Source organism: Cyanistes caeruleus, chromosome 3 (genome assembly GCF_971803275.1).
Source record: "Cyanistes caeruleus chromosome 3, bCyaCae1.hap1.1, whole genome shotgun sequence".
In the NCBI taxonomy this organism is placed as follows: domain Eukaryota; kingdom Metazoa; phylum Chordata; class Aves; order Passeriformes; family Paridae; genus Cyanistes; species Cyanistes caeruleus.
In genome coordinates, this window is record NC_141703.1 from 92475673 (window position 1) to 92497536 (window position 21864).

Here is a 21864-nt window from a genome sequence, read left to right on the forward strand (position 1 = left end):
AACTTCTCTGCCACACAATGGAGTTACTTCTAATTTATTTTTAATATAAAACTGCCTGCAAAAGAGAAAAAAAAAAAAAGTCTTAGGTTATTACTAAGGTCTTTGCTCTTTAATTACATCTAAATATGTTATTAACACAAATATTCACACATGCGTGCACGCTTACACAAATAAATGCACACGTATCTAGATATAGTTTCTGGAATACCCCTCAGTACAGACTCCTACATAATCATATCCTGTTGCTATGATATCATTGCAGTTCCCAGTACACCATTTATTTTAAGAAAAGCAAACAGCATTTCAAAGAAAACCTAGCTAGCTATCTACATCTGTATACAATTTAATAAAGTGTCCTTTGGGGTCAAGAAGGTATCAGCATTAGTCCTGGGTTACAGACTACAAAAAGAAAGTAATGATATGGTAATGGCATTCAGAGAAGATACTAAACTGGGAAGAGTTGCAATTACCAGCTGACACAGAAGTAGACCAAAGGATTAAGTAACAAAAATCAGATTCAGCTTCATAAAATGCATTCAGAGAAAAAGAATCACAACAGAAGTGCAATGACAAAAGAAGACAGCTAAGAACTGGAGTAGTAGAAAGCAGTGGACATCACCTTTGAGGAGGAGATCTCTGTGACGTACGTCACTGCTGGTGACACCATGCCAAGGCACTGAGGAGCAGTGCAATGGCATTTTGGATTACACCTATGGGACTCATGGCCTCTGCCCTGGCCTCTGGAGCTGCTGGGGGCTCATGTCCATGATGAAGAGAGGGTGTCATGAGCTTGTGGGCAGTTTGCCAACCCACACGGCTGTTTCCTGTGCCCTTGGGAGATGGGAGTCCCCTGGTGAAACGCATCTGAGAGCTTCAACAGGGTCTCCCTTTGGTGACAATGAAGAGAAACGGGAACCTGGAGGGTGTGACTCAGATCATCTTAAAGCAGGAGCCTAAACTAGGTCAGACAAATCATGCTTCAGAAGTGTTTTTGAAGCTTATTTTCTTCCCACTGACAAGGCCTTTTTAGGGAACCTCCCTGTGCTAGGGAGCCCTGACGAGGAAAGCCTTCCCAGCCTCCACCTTTCTCAGACACCCACATGGAGGGGGAGCAGGCTGGCAGCACAACTGTGCTGTGCAGTCAGGGAGGGTCAGGCCATTTTTCTGTGCTCACCCACAGCAGTTGCTCACCCCCATCAGTCACAGCCAAAGGCAGAGCCAGGTCTCTTCATGCCCACCCCCATGAGCACTGTACGCTCCAGTTTATTGCAAGTAACTTTTGGCACATAGACAAAACCTCCTTAATATGTTCCCCAAACATACAGACTTAGTGGTGAGCGGCCACATCCGTGTTTCCTCTGAATTAATCTCATTACAGAGAAGAGCCATTTGTTGAAACCCAAACTGACAGGGCATGTGAGTTTCTAACACCACTATCTTTCAAATCAGGACCTTTTAAGTATATTTAAAAGTCGGACCTGAAATTCCTCAACGAATTATATGGTTCTGGAAATCAAATCCCAGCATCCCTTGCCTTGCCATTTTGGCTGTTTTCACTTCAAACTGTAAAGTAAATTACTTCATAACACAGCAGGAAGAAAGGACAAGTCCACAGCAATGAAAAGGCCAAAGAGAATGAGAGGGAAATAAAGGCACGAACTTCAGCCAGGGAGTTAATGAAAATCAGAAGCAAAAACTAAGGGAGGAAGCACAGGTGAATCTCCCTCTCTTTAAGTGCCCAAGTCAAGATGGGATGCTTTCATCCAAATGACACCTTTGTGTCTCCAGAGCACTGCCAGCTCTGGCTCATTCAGCACTCCTTTGGAGTCGCAGGGTAACACTGCATCACGCAGCGCAGACATGCCCTGAAAGGTCCCTTTGACCTTGGCTTTTGAATCTACACAACTAAAAGGAAGAGCAGTTCCAAAGAATAACAGGGTTGGGAAGGGGGACCAGGGAAGTGAGCTAGAAGAAGGGGGTGAACAATGACCATAGATTTTAAAAGCTTCATCTGTGAGACTTGACTGAATGACAGCTAATGAGGTGGAGAAGTGTGATATTTTCAAAAGCTATAAGCATCTAAAAGGGAATAATTTGGAGTGATATATGTCCACTGTTTGGTGTATGCTGCATGTTGCTTCACCATGAAGGGGGGTATGGTTCTTCGAAAGTAATTGTTATGGTGACTCCTTTAATTCAAAGTCATATCTTTAATTTAAAAGGATAATTTTTAAAGATAATTTTAAAGTAGCAAGACATAGTAGTGGTTATTACAAAATAAGGTGGGTGGAGTAAGAGACACAAAACGGTGCTTTTAAAGCCTGTTCAGTTCTGCTGCAAGGTTACCCCAGCAGCTTGAGGTCCCTATACACTGGAAGAAAAAGCATCTTCAGTCCAGCTGCTAATCTAGGTTCAATAGCAGGGTATCAGGTTCAGTTTAATTTTGAAGAAGCTCATAGTTCTGACCTGCTCCTGGGACTGTAATCAGGTTGATTCCCTGGCAAAACAAAACTAAATGAAACCACGAAGAAAACAGTTTGCCTGTAAGAGCTGTCCCAGTGGTAACCATACTAAACTGAAGAGGCGTCTCTTTGAGAGAAGTACTGTGAAAGTCCCGTTACTAGGGATATTTAAAGCTTCAGTAAAAACAGCTCTGAAATGAGTGACTTGCTTTCATTGGGAGATAGACTGGGTTTTCTCTCTATTCATATGTTCCACATATAGTGGTAGCCTTGCCTTTTGTTAGCCAACTTTCATGCTTGAGGGGAAAAAAGCCAATTTCATAAAGAATTTTTGTATCCTCATTTGAATAGGTATTCCTGAAAATCCCACTGTGGGACCACTTGCAATTTCAGTCTCCTCAGTAGCTTTGCAGCTATGGTCTCATTTGGCCTCACTTTAAGTCATCAGTGTCTTAGTGACACAAAACAGTGCAGTGCAACACCACAACCAAACTCCTTTTCTAAATGATTTAGACATAATTATGAATCTCCTTGGAGGAGCACCCATTTTTCAGTATAAGGATCACTTATGTCAATTTATGTTGGATTTCAGTTAATCCTGAATTATTCATATTAGAAAAGGAGAGCCTAGCTTATTTTGACCTAAGACTGAAATAAGAGTGGCTATTAAAGCTGTGATTTTCAAAAGCCACAATTCCACTTATTCTTGCAGTCCAGGAATGCTCTAATTCATTCAGTGTCTTTAATGACTGCTGGGTTACTTATCCTGCACCATACTCAACTCACATGACACTTGTACCTGTTGCCATCAAGCTAGTCACAAAGATGTGCACAGGTGCTCTGCATTTATTCCCTGTGATTTCCATTTTTTTTCCCATGCCTGCACAGCTGGGCCCACAGCACTGAAGACACCTAACTTTACAATATCACACATAATAAGAAATGGCCTCTATAATTTCCCTGTTTTCATCATTTTTGGAAAAAAAATGTGTTTTCTCTAAATTGTGTGGTGTATACAAACTGGAATACCTGGGTAAAAGCAAGAGTAGGATAATTTTAACATGCACAAAGAATGATCTGTACAACCCCTGGGTCAATGTTAATTATCATTGAGCTTCAGAATCATCAAAAATGCAAACATAACAGTTAAATCCCAGCACAACTTAGTGCTGAAACTGTAACTCTTCAATAAAATGAAATCTCATCTGCTTGTCTGTCAAAAAGAAAAATGTCATCACAGAAAGCAGTCAACCTATCAGCTATTATTCTCAGTGCAGTTGTAGTTTGCCATGGGGGAATGTGATACTTTACAAGCCAAACCAAATGTGAGACAGGATGACCCAGGAAGCCCCTTTCTTCTTCTCCAGGGACCCTCCAATATGTGTTGTTGTACACAGTCCCTCCTGCTGTAGCACAGGCTCAGAAAAGCAAGCTTTGAACGAGAATCAGTATCAGCCAGGAGCTCAGCATGGGCCAATTTACCCTGCTTCTCAGGCTGGCTCCACGTTTCACTCTTTGTCCTGCAGAGCCATGACAAGTTGCTGTCAGTATCCAGGCTCACAGCTCACAGTGCCACGTGGGATGTCTGCGCTGTTCCGTGCTGCGGGGTGTGATGGGGCTGAGACGGAGACAAACGCTGAGGTGTGAGTCCCACACACTGACGGCACACACGGCTGGAGTAGAAAAGTCCACCCTCAGTTCTGTTTTACTCCGCTCCTGGCTTCCTCTGGTGATACATTGCCATTCCCCTGGTACTGCAGTGCTGAAGAGGGGAGCTGCCCAGTGATACCAGTATGATGACATGACAGTATTATGGTGTGAGGCAGTTTCTGAGCCTTTTTTGGAGCACCTGGTCCTGCTCTGCACATGCTCGCCATGCCCCCCATTGATGCCAGGGTGGGGACGATGACCTGGATGCTTCAGCACTGGGAGGAAGAGTGGGCAGAGACAGGTTCATCCTCCTTCTGTGCAGTGTCCTCATCTGACCAGACTCCTTCTCTCCAGCACAAGAGCTGACTTCATCTGAAGCAGCCTGCATGAGGGAAGGTACATGGGGTACCCTGTACCCAAACAAGAAATGAATGAGAGGGAAAACAACTGAAGACCTTCCTATGCCCTTAACTGGCACTGGCAACGGTATCAGCTGTGGAGTGATGTTTCCAGAGATGAAGGACACCCAACAGGACAAATCTGCCTTAGCCTTCAGCCTTTCAGGAAAGGGATTAAGAATTTCTAACCGTGGTCATGCTTCGCTCACAGGCACATGGTGACCAGGCCACACATTGGTCAGGATCAATGATAGGAGATAGAAGCAAACTCCAAAACACAGATTATTAATGGATGTAGGTAGTATTTGTATTGGTGAAGTAATGGAGTGAGCCGACAGGACCCTTTCACTTACCCACAGCTGTACATGGGGGAGTTAGAACAGCAAAGATCTACCAAGAAGTAAATAAGCAGGAAAACTGTAAAAATCCACTTGCCTTTAAGGCTCTAAAAAGACTCTCTCTTTGCCTTAACTTCATTTAGTTTAGCCACAAGATACCCACTGAGAGGGAAGTCCAGAACTCTCAGTCTGCCAGGAAGACATGGTATATGCAGGGTATTGTTCCCTTGCAGTAGGATCCTCAACACAAAACTCACTGCATCTGATTAAAGTGGAAGAGATCCCCAATCCAAAAAGCAGAGCACAGAGCTTGGACAGAGAATGGGTCACAGTTCAGTCTCACCACAGCTAAATTTTTGTTACAATTCCATTTAAACAGACTGCTGCTAGAAGTGGGAGATACACCCATAGTGATTTTGATGCAATTCTTTACCAAACCTATATGAATTTCAGGTTGGGACTGATACATTCTTACATGGTAAAAAGTGCTCCATTTAATCCATGAAAACACCAATAGTGGAGAATGGAAATTCATAGCTAAAATTCCTGTAGATTATCATCTGCCAGCATCAGAGCTGTGCTTTGTGTGCATGCATTAAAAGAGTTCTACATAACCAGATCCACACCATAACCAACCTTCTTAAGAGTGCCCTGGTACAGCGACTATTATTTCTTTTCCAAGACCTCACTGCTAGCCAAAGGAATTCACCCCAGAGGGCAGGAAACACAGATGGAATTTTATTAAGAGTCCAGGTCTGTGCAGGCAGGAATCCAAATCTGCTGCCCCGTGCATGGAGAACTGCATTACCACAAAAGGCCCTATTTTAGCTCTGCTCTACAGGATACCGAGATATGTTTCTGGACTGTGATTTTCTGGAAGTTTAGGAGCTACTCCAAGCATAATAGTGAATTTTCTGTGTAAATCTGAGAGATTAGCTCCTTCCCCAAGCAATTCTGGTGAAAAAGGGAACGAGAAACTTTCTGGAGAGGGGCAGCCTAATTTCTCAAAGCAGTCCTACTCACTGCCTGACATAACTGTTCTGTACAACAAAGTGCCATATCCCATGCATGCCTGGCACTGTGACATGCTAGAGAAGCATGTGACATGCTGCCACTCCTGTTTCCCACCTGCTGCACCCCTTTCTTTTCCCTACAACCTGCATGCACTATTCACTCTGCTTGTCCCTGGTGTAGCTGCCACCCAGAGCTGCCAGTCCCCTCTGTCCAATATCCGAGGCACAACCTGATACAAGCAGAGGCCAGAGAGGGTTTCTGAGCCCGAAGAAGGCAGCAGGAGGCAGCAAGGGAGGTGATGAGGACCCAAAAACAAGCACAGAGACCTTTATGCCTGCTCTGGTAATGACACAGAAGATGCGGGGCTCCGTGGAGGAGGAAAGGTCTCCTTCAGCTTGAGGGAGAAAGGAGGAAAAAGGCATTCATTTACCACCTACATCAGAGAGGACAAGCATGCTGACCTTGATGGTCTTCTCATGTGTGTTCATCCCAGTGGGGTCAAGTTTAAATTTATTTTATTAACATGCGCTATAAAATTTGAAGGGTAATACTTCCGTGTTGCCCTAATTTATTCTGCTAGAGAGGAGGAAAAAGAAGTTCATTCTCTGTTTGTTATGAAAGCTAAGCTCAAATATGAACAATGTTCCACAGTAAATGATGGAGAGTTTGACAATCTTATCTGTATCATATCATCATATATTGAAAGGTTCTATTGTTAAGAATACCTACAAGAGAATACAATTTTATCTGCTTCGGGAAGTGTAATAGTGAGCTTTCTCATTTCAGAGTTCTTTTCAAGTCAGGGATCTGTGTTAGGTCTTTATAAAGTTAGAAAAGCAAATTATATATGTCCAGCTTTCTCAAAGTTAGTCACAGTTCAGAAATAACACTGGCACTGCCTGGGCTGCATCCAAAGCAGTGTGGCCAGCAGGGCAAGGGAGGGGATTCTGCCTCTCTGTGAGAGCCCAGCTGCAGTGCTGCACCCAGCTCTGGGGTCCCCAGCACAGGAGGGACATTGGCCTGTTGGAACAAGCCCAGAGAGGGTCACCAAGATTGTTGCAGCAACAGAACACCTCTCCTACAAGGCAGGCTGAGAGAGTTGGTATTGCTCAGCCAGGAAGAGAAAAAGCTTCAGAGTGACATAGTTGTGGCCTTCCAGTACCTGAAGGGAGCCTGCAAGAAAGATGGAGAGGAACTTTCAACAAGGGCATGAAATAATGACAGGACAAGGGGGAATGGCTTCAAACTGAGAGTAGGTTTATCTTGGGTACTAGGAAGAAATTCTTCACTGTGTGGGTGGTGAGGCACTGGAAGATATTGGCCAAAGACATTTTGGGACATTCCAACCCTGGAAGTGTTCAGTGGCAGGTTGGATAGAGCTTGGAGCAACCTGGTCTAGTAGAAGGTGTCTCTGCCCATGCCAGGGATTTGGAACTACATGATCTTTAAGATCCCTTCCAATCCAAACCATTCTATGATTCTGTTCAAGAACAGCACTGAACTCTGCCTAAAACTTTATATGTCATTCATTTCCTTCTTAAAGCTAAAAGATCAAAAGCAAAATAAATCAGAGAAAACAAAACACTCAGTCCTCAGGCAACATGAAACACAAAAATGTAAAAACCCAACAGTGTCAGATAATCTCCATGTTGCACATGACACAGGCCAGGCCCTTCCCTGCTTAGCTGTCAGCCATTAACAAGGAATGTTAAAAATGTTAAATGTTTAAATGGCAGCATGGCCATTTTCATTCTTGCATTAAGCTCAGTAGTTACCAAGCCATGGCTTCAGGCATGTTGATTCCCTCAAGGTTTTCCAGCATTTCCTGTAACCCTTGGGATCTAATAGGCTAAACCAGCCCAACAGGGAGAGTAAAGCTGCTGAAACACAAAGCTCATTTAGTATTGTTTGGAAGCCAGTGAAGGTTATTAATTCTTAGATCTTTGGCAAAATCTGCATCCTTTGTATGTTTAGTCATCCAAGAAGTCAAAATGGTCTCCCAAAGGATGCTGAGCTACTATGTCTGACTTAATTTTGATTATACTGTGCCCACTGAAAATGGCAGTTTGTTGGATCTCCCTTTTTACCATCTCATCAAACTCCTGCAGGCTCTTATTAGACCTTCTTCACACACAGTGCAACCTCACTGGCCCAAAATTTGTCTCATTATTTCCCCAGGACATCAACAGATCCTGTCTGTGTAAGTACACAGGTGTTACATCCCAGGAAAACTAAAGGACAATTTTGTACTTCGAAAAATTATGTCATGCTCAGCATTAAAGCCCTATTCCTCTACACGCAACAAATTTAGGAAGCATTTGTTTTATCTCCATTGATGTAAAACTGATCTTAAATCCTATTTTACTTTTACTTCTTCCAACATTCTATTCTATAATACTTTCTGTCTTTCTTGTAGCAGTGAGATAATCTACATATCATAGTTGTTTGTGCTGGACATGTAATTTCACCTAATACTGAGAATTTCACCACAGTTTCTACAAATGGAGATGGTAAATCTTTCTACCCTCTCCTGAAATACTATTAAGTATAGACAGAAATTCCACTTGGTAGTCACACTCCGCTTTTCAACCCCCAAAAGCAAAATTCAGTAACAGTACTGAAGATTTAAAATTCTCTCATTATATCCAATGCAATTGTGCATTTCTGTAAAATCTAACCAAGCATTCCAATCAAAAACCCATGGGGGTTTTGTTTGCTTTATTTTGTTATGGCTTTTTTGCTTGCTTTGGTTTGGATTTATTTGTTTATTTGTTTTGATTCACTGGAAATTTTTTGATCTGATGTGGATTCTATCTTTCTAAGATCCTTCTTCCTTCTTTCTAGGAGGTAAATCCATAGAAGTATCAAAGTTAGAGGTATTCAGACAGTCCAAAATATGCCTTGATAAATGTTAGTTTATAAGTGGATTTGAAATTTGGATGCAGAACCACTTGCTTTCAGTTTTTCAAATTTCTTTGCAATATCCAAATGAACCCAATTCAGTTACACAATCGTTGACCTCAGCCACACTGTTCTCTCCTCAGCTACCCCAGTCAAGGACCTAATAGACTCTACTGCCTTCTTCTGGTCCTGGTGTTCTGTTGCTTTTAAGTGAAGCTTAAAGTAAATCAACATTATCTCCTGAAACAAATAGACATTTTCATAGACTTCAGGTAACAATTCTTTAACAGGAACATGTATAAAGCTGAGCAACAGCAACATTTTCTCAGTGTATGCACATTTATGCCCTGGCAACAGCACTATTTTTCTAATGCTTAGCCCAGAGTTCATATTATTTAAAAGCTATATACTTTCACTGCAGTGTTTAGAAACATCTTTCTTTTAAAATTTCAAATAGCTCCATATCTGTTTTTCACAGCAGCGATGTATTTACTGCTCCTAACATGCTTTGGGACTTTGATGAATTTACTTCAGTTTCTCAATTACCACATTCCTAAAAGAGAAAACAAAATCCTCACTGATCTTTAAGTCCCTTTGAAATACATCATAGTTCATCTTTGTTATTAGTCTGACAAACATATCCACGGTTAAGGTAATTAACATTACTGCATGTGATGAAGACACTTTTTGAAATGTCTCAAATCTGATTCTTTTGAAGCCATATGTGGAAAAACTCTTATTTGTTGACCCTGTGGTACACAGTATCCACCAATCTACCCCATGCTCTTAATATTTCCCCTCTACTGTACTTTCCATAAACTCTCCCTGACACAGCCATTTCCTTGAACCTGCATGGCTCCCTCATTTGACTCATGTAACCCCAAATAACTTCTTTTGGCCTATCCATAGGGGAGAAACAGAACTTGCTATGGCTGTTTCAGAATTGTCTGCTGATTGGTCAGACATTCTTTACCCCAGAAAGTATCAGAGATGAAAACTCTTACAGGCTGGAAGAGTGTCTGGGAGCATCATCTTTGCTGTTTCTTTTGTTGCTTCTCTCCATCCCTAGTTTTGGCTCCTGAATGAAGACAGTGAAGTAGATGGACCTTTGGTCTACTCAGAGATGGTTATTCTCAAGCTGCTAAAGAGTGTGAGTAATACTACATTTTCCCTACCTCTCCTTCACTAATTTGAATCTTTCTCTGCTATCTACCCAGAGATGATATTTACGAAACTCTTAGAGGGTGAGCTATCTTTGCGACTGCTGTCTTCTTGTCAGACATGGGTGGGATGAGATAGTGATTGAAGTTTCCTCATGACAGGGACAGACTGGCATTCTGAGTCAGCAGAATCACCAGCATGTTGGGTAGGTTTCTTTGCTAATGTAGTGCACTTTTAATATAAGTTTCTCCACAGATGAGTTTCCAAATCAATGAATAGCATTTCAGACCCATCAGAAGCTACTCCCACAGCAGCTGTCTGCAAACATATTCCTTCTGCAATTTCTGGACTTCCCAGCTGTTACTGGGCAGAGATATTTAACCCAAACCTGCAGTGTAGGGCTCATTCAGACAATGATGTGGTGATGCCTGTGGTAGCAAAGAACTGCTCTGAGCTGCAGCACTGTTAGGGCTCAAAACACCCATCTAGGCTTTCCTACTCAGCAGGAAGCAGTCACACAGCCACGCAAGTAAATTACAGGCTTATCATTCCTCATTCAAGCATTGGCACAGACATTCAGCAGAATCCCCATTTCCCTACAGCAAGACCACAGAAATATAGTGGTTAAAACTGCACTATGTATTTGTGCTTCACCTTTTTTATTGCCCCTGCTCTGTCACTTTGCTTCATGGTTATTCAACAGGTGCCCTTTGAATAAGGAGCATGTGGCACAAAGATGACTGGCAGACAAGGCAGTAGAAAAGAGCAGTCTAGGAAGCAGTTGTGCTTATTATAAAGGGCAGCTAACTGATTCATCAGTGCCCTCCCCAGCAAACCATGCCATATAAATGTTATTTTGAAATTAGCCTTGTGGAATAAGGAGGATTAGTTGGCATGCTTGAAGTGTGAATACCTAATGTCCTCCCTCCCTAAAGGAAGATAGGTTGGGTTTTTTTCCCCTCCATCTTCATGGTGCATGGCTTCAACTCAATTTATGATGTGTGCCCCAAGGCCATTTTTTCAGTCAATTCTAGTTTAAAAGCATTAGCAGGATTCTCATTCTCCAGCGTTAGACTGGTAGTCTGATTCTGACTCTCACCCAATGCTGGAAGAAGAAGGCAAGAAAATAGGATTGCAATCCAACATAATAAGATACTGCAATGGGAAGAGATCAGAACCAGGGTTGCTTCCTTTTGTAGGTCTTGCAAGGAAAAACAGCAAATCTGCCAGGCTACAGATTGCTGTGTTAGCATGCAGTGAGGTTGGAAGAGCATATGGCAGGAGCGGCTGCCTGGCTGAAGTGCACCTATTGCCAGCCCTGTCATTCAGGGCTGTGGAGACAAGATAAAGCTTTATTTTAGTGCCCTGACAGCTGACAGGAGCTTGTCACATTGCAGAAGCTGCTGAATCTCAAGTCAGGGGAAGAAGGGGAAGAGAAGAGAAATCAAAAGTGATCCCATACTTGGTGCATACTTGTGTAATCTCTGGGGGACAAGAGATAGGGTGAGGTCTCTCAAGTATTCTGTGCACACAGTCCCTTAGCACTAAGGAGTGCTAACAAGTGTAAGAAGGACACAGGAGAAAAAGGTGTCAGAAGAATCTGGACTGAACTTTATTTAATGTCATACCCTCTTTTCAAAAGACACGGGGAATCTCTTGCTGTTTGGCGTGGGTAAAACTGCTCTGAAATTTCCCTGTAACTACTCAAAATGGAGAAGAATCTTATCTGGCAGGATCTTGCTTGCAGTGCTCCTGGTAAGTGTAGAGTTCATTTCCACAGCTCCAGAGATGGGAAATGGGGAGGAAGAACAGGACTTTTACTTTGGGGAAAAACCTGATTGTTCCTGCAAAATTAGTAACAGTTATTGGACTGGAAACATAAACATTGCAGTGTTTTATTTAATTTTTTCTGCAGACTGCAGATACTTTTTGCTAGTGAATTTAGGAAAAAAAAAAGACTAAATAAAAAAGGAAGTCCCACAGGACAGTTCTGCCTAGGTATTTGAGCTCATCTTTCTCTCTATTTAGTTTTAGCCATATGATTTAGACACAGTCCCTCTACCGAGTATTCCGACAGCAGCTTCCACTACCTTTACTGTTTATTCCAGGTCATTCCTCACATAGAAGGTTTTGGCCTGTGGGCACTGCTGTATCACTTCCATTTCCAGCAAACATGCAGGCAATCATGCAGCCTTTTCCCCCACCAAACTTAGTGGAAATGTCTCCATTACAGCATGCTGCATCTTATCATATCACACCTAAGGGCTGCTGGTTCCTTGAGGCAGGAGACCTCCTTTAGACAACATTAGATACAATGCTGGTGTGAGACACATGTGTCAGCTCCTCTCATCTGTTAACACAAGTGCAAATAAAAAGACAAATCTGACCTGGATTTCAGTGGCAATCAGGACTAAATGCTAGATTCAGATCCAATGAGCAAGGCATTTTAGTCAGATTTATGTACATCTCTTGGAACATAATGTCCTTAAAAACAGAATCTGGATTTACTTCTCATTGATATGTTGTGTCAATGACACATCTTCTTAATGTGCCATTGATGCCTGGTTGCTCCTCATGTTTCCTCTGGCTCCATACAATAAAACACCTTTTGAAAAAGAACACATCTTGGAAGCTGAATAAACTCAGTCTGTGCTCAAAACATATAAGAAGTGTAGGGAAGAAGGCAAAAGAAATCTGCCAGCATGGCTGGAAGAGAAGCTTATCTTGCCTTGGCTGGATTCACTTTGGTTTTCCTCTCCAGCTTCTTTCCGTCATTTGCTACACCAATGTATCCCTGAGGATGCTGACCCCAGAACAATATGCTGCAAAGATGATTACAGTCTAAAAAGGAAAAGAAAACCCTGTCACTGTGGTTGTTATGGGTTTTAGCTTTTCACATTTAATCCTTTAATTGGTCTTTCTGGCAAGAAGAATTTGATACTTGGCTTTATTGCTGCATGGATGAGCCCTATTGCAAATCCCATTGGGATAAAGTTACAGTCATTTGGCAGTAAGGAGATCCATAGCAACCTCTCAAAAGCCTATCCAGAGGGTTCCTTGTTGACATCACAATCTCTGTGTGATGTCATAAAGCCTCCTAGAAAATGAAACAAGACAAAAAAAAGCAGCAGAACCTCTGGATATTTGATGAGGTTGAGGCTAGCCCTTACTCCACTATTGTATGTTATCAAAAGTTATGTCAAAGGAGAGTTTGGGTCTTGGCTTGTAGCCAGAGCATTGATGAAGACAAAATGCAGAATAAGAATGTTCAACAGGCTATACACACAGTATAAAATATATTGTAAAGATATTGAGTGTGCTGGAGCAGAGGGGGAGAGAAAATCATAGTGAGTCATTTGGGCATACCCAGACAAGGGCTAAGCCATCTGAACAACAGACTCTTCAGATGAGACAGTTTTGTCTTATGGAAGTATACAAGTAATTTGCTTTGGAACCTCCCAGCTAAACACCTCAGTGAAATTTAATCTCCCATGTCCCAGGTCAAGAGTGACAGCAGCTTCCTTGCATTCCAAATGAGCAGCCCTTGAGGTATGAAAGAGTGAAACATCATTTAGAATAAAATAAAACATAGGCTCTCTGATTCACAGTCCTATTCATTAATGACTGGTAACTTTCTTCCCTAAGAGAATGAAAAGGATTCAAACCATTGCAATGGGTACAATCCATGACAGGAGTGTAATTTCTTCTGAGTTAAGTTCCTGAAAAGAAACCTAAAGGCTTGGCCCTAACAGCCCTCTTCAAGTCAGTCAATTTGTGCTGATGTAACTAATGAGATGTCTGGACCCGTCGTCATGAAAAGAGAGCAGATTAACACCTATGAAGCTAAAAATAAGAGTCACCTCTGAGGTTTGGCCCATGGTGCTTATCACAAGGGGTGGGGTAGGACTGGCAGAGCTGTGCGTCCATCGTGGATGTCACCATGGCACACCCACGCCAACATCTCCACGGAGACATAGCACATTTCTAGCTCCTGCATCACCAACTTGTTGCCAAGGAAACAGGAGGATGCAAAATAAAAAAAAAAATTAAAAGAATAATAATAAAAAAAATCTCAATGACATTCAATTTTGAGACAGTCATGAAACCCCTGAAAGGGATTCTAAAGTGCCTGAGAAGGAAATGGAAATTTGGCTTCTAATTACAGATTCTCAACCAACTCCTTTTTATTCCCCGGTTATTCTGTCTGCTCACGTCACTGTCTTCTTGCCATTCTCTGTCTACAGAGGTATGAATGCCAGACACCAGTGAAAAGAGAATCAGAAAGAGCTTTCCTGGAGTGAAGGAGAGGAGGGAGGGAGGGAGAGTGGGGGAGAAGGTTACTCGGTACAAGCAATAGTGGGGATTCCATAACTCAGAGGAAGGTGGTGGACATAAGCTGCAGAAAGGGAAATGTGTGGAAGAAAGGCAGAGTAGGAGAGAAGGTTTCTGTGAGAAGGGAATATGTGCAGTTGGCAGGTGTGGGTGTACACATGTATATCTACACCAAATGCATGTATATTTTTATATATACAGCTGAGAAAATACACATGCATACAAAGGTGTACTAAAGTCTACACTGCATAAATAAAAACCTGAGCTGTGCACCCCCCAAAAAAGATCATTAAATTGACATAGAAATCAAGCAACTAAACACAAAAGAGTGTCTTTTCATTTTGTTTCTTTTAATCCATTATGGCACTACATTTACAAGCTTTTTCCACAACCAAGAAAGCTACAAATCCGCACCTCTTTTTAAATGACAGCCAGAACTTTCATGCAACCACGTGACCCTAGGAGCTGTGGCTTTGCAAAAAAGGAGAAAATGTAAGAAGAATCACAAGAAGGGCTGACAGGTGGCAAACCTGGCAGTGCACATAAACATGAGAGCACACAAGAAAACCAGCAAAGTGTATGACAGTGTGAAGGGGAGGATGTGTTGGGTGTTACTGTGCAGAGACACACGGCCACCAAGACAAGATGTGCAGGTGTTGTCTTAGCATGACAGAGCCACATTCCACAACCCTGAAACCTGCACGGTCCCGAGTTAGACAGCCTAGTTCTCTTGGGGAAGGAGCACAGAGAGCGTTAACTGTTTGAGTAGATGTCTGCATATCATCTTACTTGAGCATGAGAGATAGGGAAAGTTTCAACATGCAATAGCACAAAGTGGTGCAGATGTTTAATGGCTAACCTGCATGGCTGCAGGACGGTTTCCACTTGGGTTAGTGCTGAAACAGAAGAAAGGGCTCTGTCTTTGCATCCTTCTCTTCCATATTGAGTCTCACCCTTCTTCATGCCTTTACCCTGCCATCAAACTTGCAGCCAGAAGTGAGATTGCTGTAGACCAAGAAGGAAAACTTACAGACAGAAGTTAACCATTGGTGAATTGCAATAAGGGTCCCACAGAATGACATGGAGAGATGTCAGTTAATAACAAGGAGTTCATGGATTTATGGCTATTGATAGTAAAAGGCTGCTGGCTGTAAGGTTTGGACTCCATCCCAGGGAGACAAGAACCACTGGTGACTGAACACAAATATCCCTTTCTGCCCCCTAGCACCTTCTTCCTGCTTCTTGTAAAGGTCTTTGCAGGGCTGAAAGGTCTCTATGCACTTTAAGGCAGATTTTCTTCCTCTTGTTAGAAGAGATGTTAAGAGATGCATCTCTTGTTAGGAGATGCAAAGGATGCCAATTGCTTGTCTATAAAGTCAGTCCTGGCAGTCCAACAGCTTTTTCTAAGGTTGCCATGACATGGAAGTGATGGGCACATGAATCACAGTTGTGAAGAACACCAGCCTACATGCAGATGCTGCATTCAGATTAGCAGAAGCAAGTTCTGACCACTCAGCTTTCCCCTACTTACTATGTGAGGTAGTTTGGAGTATACAGTTCCCATGGGGATCGTAAGCAGGAGAGGATAGGGAGACCTCCTCTTACATGTATGCATGCAGTATAAAACCACAGAAACACAAACCTAGCCTAAATCAGCTACAAGACAAAGCCAAGATCAGATTAAAGCATTTTAAGCATTTAGCAGTGGTCCACTTCAACTTTATTCCTGAGTAAGGTGAAAATAGCTAAAGTGCCTAAACTGCAGGCCACAGAAAGTGGGCTCAGCTTTGTGTGTCCCAGTGCCACAGTGCCTCACAGACTCAGCCTGTGTCCATGGAAGCAGAACACAGTGTGGGCACATCCAAAGGGGCCATGTGCCCCAGCAGAGCTGTACAGATAGTGTCTGGTACTGAGAGCTGGCCATGATTCAGACACAGGGAAGCAGAGGCATTGCTGTCAAGATGCAGGGGAAGTCCAAGTAAAGGAGAAGACGATAGAAGTCCATATCCTCTTTATGGCGCATCTTAATTCTCCATCATATATCTCAGCCATACTTTTTTTCTGGCCTATGCAAAATGTTACCTCTTCTCAATGAAGATAAATGCACCATTCACATGACTACTTTCTGTATTGAAAAAAAAGAAGTGCATTTATCAGGTAGTTTAGATTCACAAATTACTTGTGAAAAAGGATATAATGCATTCTGTTTAAAAATGCAGGTATATATCACAACTCCCAGCTTCTGAATCACCACTACATGCTCATTTTTCCTGGAAGGAAAGATGTTTTTTGGTAACTTACTCTTTTGAATGAATTTATCATGAAATACCCAACAAGTGACATTAAAATTTGCTCTGGGCAAAATGCAAGTTCTGATAATTTTGGCTTTTTCTGTTTACTCCAAGTGCTGTTCATCAATGAAATGAACATTTATTCCAACTGGCTTTTTTTCAGGCAGAAATTTATAATTCATATTTCCCTAGATACAGCTTTGCCTCTCCAACAAATAGTTTAATAGGAGCTACTAAATTTGCTTTGAATGAAAAAGTATAAGATGCTCTAGGAAATACAGAATTTCAGAAAAATTTTTCTAAAACTCTGACAGTAGTTTCCTTTGTAAACAAAATTGCAACAGAGTTACATTGTATGAATTTCCTGAATGCTTCATGCACAGTATAGGCTCTCTTCTTACTCACATGCATGCACACACATGCATAACATTCTCTAACACACTGCATGCCTTCAATGCAAATACACCCCCATCTCTCCCTCTAAACACATACAGACCTTCTCTTTAGCATAAGGACAGCTACACACACACACACCTGCACAATGAAATCTTTCTGATGCAGAGGCCCTGAAAACACAATTTTATCTCTCTCTTATAGACACTGTCATTCCTTTTTTCTAACGCAATGTAATCTCCCTCTTGCTCTTTCTTTCATACACACAGACACAAAAACAGACACATACAGTGTAATCTTATCTCTCTGAGATTCAACTACAGTATCTACATTATTTTCAAAATTGCATAAACACTTTCTGCCTGACATTTCCATTTGTAGACTCCATCATTCACAACTACACAATTGATGGCAGAGATGGGAGGATGTGGAGGGAAGTCCTTGATCACGTAAATGCCTGTCTCTTAGGTAAAGAGGCCTTTCCTGGCAAGATTTTATTTTACAAGCCAGGAGACATTATAAGCAATGTTTTCACTTTGGATGCAGCGTTAGTTACACAGTGCTGTTGTTATGATATTATACCACCAACAAATAGTAAGAGACTTAAACAGCCTGATAAAAAAATCTGCTAGATCATAAAAAAGATTTTTCCTGTATTGCTATCATTGTCAAACACTTCATTGATACGTTCCACAATACGTGCTGCAAGCAAATTACAATATGCAGTTACACCGATATTTCCTGTGACATATAATATGCTGTAGGCCCGGAGATTTCAAAAGAAAAAAAAAAAAGATGTATAGAGGAGGTTCCACCTCCACTTAAGCTATTATTTCTACAACAAAAGTCTGTGCTTAAATCACTTGTATTAGCAGGATTGTTCTAATGGGAATATTAAAATGAATGTCTGCCTCTGTGAGCTTCTCTACACAATGGAGATTGCCTACAGTGAGAATTAGAGGATGCAACACAGAGCTCTTCTCTTGCATGCCATTGATTCAGACCCAGGGTAATTGCCTGGCAATTTTGGGGGGACCTCTGTAAAATTAAATTTCATATCCTCATTTTATTTCTCCAGATTACCTCATAACAGAACTAATTATTAAAATGAATATGTAATGAAGGATCTGGAGCTGATCAGTGATATTATAGAGCACGTAAACAGGAATTTTTTCACAGGGTCTTGATGGACTGCAAGGGTTTTTATTACCTCCATAGAGCAAGCTTTAAAGAAAAACTGCAGAGGAAAGAGTTATTTAAAAAAAATACTAGAAAACAAACTTCAGAGTATTGCCTTAGCTCTAAATAAGCACCTTAACACAACTAGGGTCCCTAACAGAGAGTAACTTGATGTAATTCCTGGAAAAATGTTACTTCTACACCCCAAGGGGAATTTTGCCTAAGAATTTGGACCAAAGCATCTATATGGCTTTAAGACAATTTCCTTGGAGACAGGAGAAAGGAAATACTTTCGTGGAGCCCAAACTCACTAAAAAACCTGATCCACTGAAGGGCTGGAAAAACAAGAGCAGCTGTCCTACTACCAGAAGGGACTAAAAGAAAGGTTTTCCTTTAATGGCCTACAATACTGCTTTGATTAACCATACCTTGCTTTGAGAACATTGTCTGACTGCCTGTATCAGCACACGGCCACATAGCGCCAAACAAAAGGACTGCTGAGCCAAAACCAATTGGGATCACAGGCAAGTGGAGAGGCGGGATGTAGGCAAAGAACAGGATAGACACAGGATCCCATTTCAGGAGTGTCTCAGCGGGTTTGAGGGTGGAAGTGTGGTACCCCTGGCTATGACAGCTATAGATAGAACAGGTGTATTGTAAGCAGCACTGAAGAAGTCATGGTAAATTCCCATGCCCTGCAGTGTTTTGTCCCTTTTTAAGTTATAATCCCACTGGAAGTGTGTAGCAGTGGCTTTCTTACACTACCAACCAGCCTTCAGCTGCCAAAAAAATACCTAAACCAAAGCACATGACCACTTCTGACAGTACAGAAATTGACCATAATCTACTGCAGGAAGGTCATATCACCACAGACCTTGCAAAATCCATGCAGTAAAAGTCAATGTCCTATTCTTTCTCTCCACAGAATTGATAGAGCAGGAGCAGATCCACTACAAACTTCTCCCACACACCACATATCCCCCATGTGCCTCTTCCCCTCTTGCCCCCTGGAACAGAAGCCAAGTGTCCACAACTCCATCTGTAACCCTGTTGACAGCACTGGCATGCTGTGTTGCACTGGAGGATGGAAGAGCATTTCACAAGCAGGACCCAGTGTCACTCTACCCCTGAGGTAGGAAAGCATCACTCAGCCTCTTTCTACAGTGAGAAACCCAGGGCAGTAGCACGTAGCGACTGCAGACTGAATACACCACATGAGTTTCCTGACTCCTTTCCTGATATCTGTGATAGCCACCTGGTAATCTTCTGCATGGAAAATATTCCCTAGAAAACAGATTGGGATACTAGTTCAGCTCCCCTCAGGAACTCCAGACTTTTTCCTCCCTCTCGACAATTTCTTTTAGATATCAAATACCGTAACATTAATGATCCTGATGATTTTGAATGCTATTTAGATGTCTTTCCTTGAGAAAATTTTGTAGGCCTCATGATGCCCCATGAGGGCTGCTGACCTTAAAACCTTACTTGCTGGTTGTGAAACAGATTCATTTCTTAGAATCACCTTTGATGCACTCTCCAAGAACTTGTAGGAAAATGTCACCTGTGGGTTAGTCAGCTAATGTGGAAAATTGTCTGCTCAGCATCTACTTGTCATGGTGTCTTGCCACTAATTTGTTGTAGGATACAGACCTTTTGGGTCTTGGGTTTTGGTGCCTTCCTGAACAAATAAGTTTCCACAGATCACTCAGTCAGTGGTTGCTGCTCTGTCACAGCCAACTCCACCTCAGACTCATTCCTCCAAGCCTGAGCAGTGGTCCTGCTGTCAGACTTCCTAGGTAAAGCTCAGTGTGGCCTCCTGCAGCTCTTACATTTTTATCTCTAATGAGATTGACCCATGAAGGCCACTCCACTGAGGATTCAGGAGAAAGCCACTAATCAAGCTGGCAGAGACACAACACAAAGCTTCTTTCTCTCTCTGTCTTCCACAGTTTCCTCTTCCTTTCTTACTGTGTACTCAACCTAGTTATCTACCTTTCTGTCACAATAGTAGATAAGTAGCTCTTCAATATTTCAGAAATAAAAACAAACAGCATAGTCTTGTCTTCTTTTCCTTCCCAAGGCTGTAGAAGGAATTGTTGAATTAGTTTTTTAGGTGGCATTATTTGTTTGCTTGTTTACAGGCATACATGCCAGTGGGTGTTTTGTAGAGGTATGTGCAGAGCTCACTGTGGGAGGGCGAGGCTGAAGAGCCAAGCTGTGTATTTATTACCGAAAGTGGAGAGATGCATGACCTTCCACAGCTGATGTGTTATGGGCATCCACAGCACAGCCTCTGCCAGCACTCTGTTTCCTGCTTTTAGCTCAGCCACACCAGCAAATCTGGGAAATCACCATGGAAAGGAGATATCTACTGGGAGAAGAAAGAGGAAAGAGCAGCAATTATTTCAGTCTCAGCTACTTCAAGATTGCCTCTGTCCTAGATAAACAGGATATCTCCTGCTGTTGCCTGAACGTCTAAACATGAGGCAAATGCTGTGGAGAGGGTCTTCTCTTAGGCCAGCTATTATGGACAGGTAGGAAATGATACACAAGTTTCTCTTTGGGATTGAAGTGGCAGTGGAGTGAAACACTGTGCAGATCTTTGAAGAAACTTTGACATTTCTAGTGGTACAAGACATGACAGCAGAAATTTCCTGGACAGTGTACTTCGCAAAAAAAATTATTTTTACCAAACTTCTCTAAAAAATGTGTGTGCCATAAAGTACAAATACCCTAAAATATTTTGCTTTCATCGATGACAGATATTGCACTGGCTCCTAACAACCACATTTACTGGAACAGCTTTCATCCTTTTAACAGCTCTTCCTTTCTCCATGTACCATATGTTTTGTGCAGATCCTACAAACAGAGAGAGTCTGAGGCAATACCAAGGGTCTTCTCCCATTTTTGAAGCTAAGCATTACTCAAGGGATAAAATAGCATTAAACATCACATCAAGAGTTTCACCGTGAAAGGACATGGCAGAAGAATGTATTTAAGTGGGACAATATATTTCCAGGATTGGATTCATTGGAACAGTGTTACCTCTATCCAGATTGCATGGCCATTTGGGGACTTCATGTAATGCTGGGATGACTGTTTGCAGATTTTAAAGTAAATGGTGTGAAAGAAAAAAAAAAAAGTATCTTTGTTGACTCCAAGGCAGTCTCTGTCTAAGTTTGTCCAACTGAATACCAGTCTTTCAGAGATTTGCAACAAATTTATCTGTTGCGTTGGTAGCAGTAGAGTAGTAGAGTCCTTGTGTGTGAGTAAAGCCCTTCCTCACACATATGTGTACGTGGAGCTGGGACAGAGGGGAAATGAGTGAGTGAGATGCTGGGTAGTGGAAGAATATTTCATTCCTGCAATGCTTATTTTGCAAAAGTCTGGAAAAAAACACAAGACACTAGAACTGCTGACCCAGCTGGATTTACACTGTAGGTGACTGTGAGACAAAAAGACCTTCTTTGAAAAACAGCTAATGAGGAACTGGTTGGACAATCCCATCCAGAGGGTAACAGTCAGCTAACACAAGCACAGTGTCCAGATGGAGACCAGTGACAAGTGGTGTCCCTCAGGGGTCTGTACTGGGACTGGCACTGTATAATGTCCTCATCAATGCAACCAGGGAATCAAGCACACTCTCAGCAAGTTTGCAGTTGACTGCAAGCTCAGTGGTGTGGTTGCCATGCCTGAAGGATGGGATGCCCATCCAGAGGACCTGGATTAGCTTGAGAAGTGGGTC

General features: G+C 42.1%; 1 protein-coding gene and 1 long non-coding RNA gene across 6 annotated transcripts in view; both read right to left on the bottom strand.

Annotated features, from left to right (window-relative positions):
* GAP43 (growth associated protein 43) overlaps positions 1-21864 on the bottom strand; it is a 195261-nt gene that overhangs the window by 58372 nt on the left and 115025 nt on the right. The gene's annotated exons all lie outside the window — the stretch shown is intronic.
* Positions 24-21864, bottom strand: part of LOC111939260 (uncharacterized) — a 114273-nt gene continuing 92432 nt past the window's right edge. For 2 of the 5 annotated variants that reach the window (XR_015284995.1, XR_015285002.1), the window contains exon 4: positions 24-12765. This is a non-coding gene — a long non-coding RNA (uncharacterized LOC111939260). Of the gene's footprint in view, positions 12766-14585; positions 15262-21864 lie in introns of those variants that run through there. The other 3 variants (XR_015284997.1, XR_015284996.1, XR_015284998.1) reach the window with 3 other exon arrangements.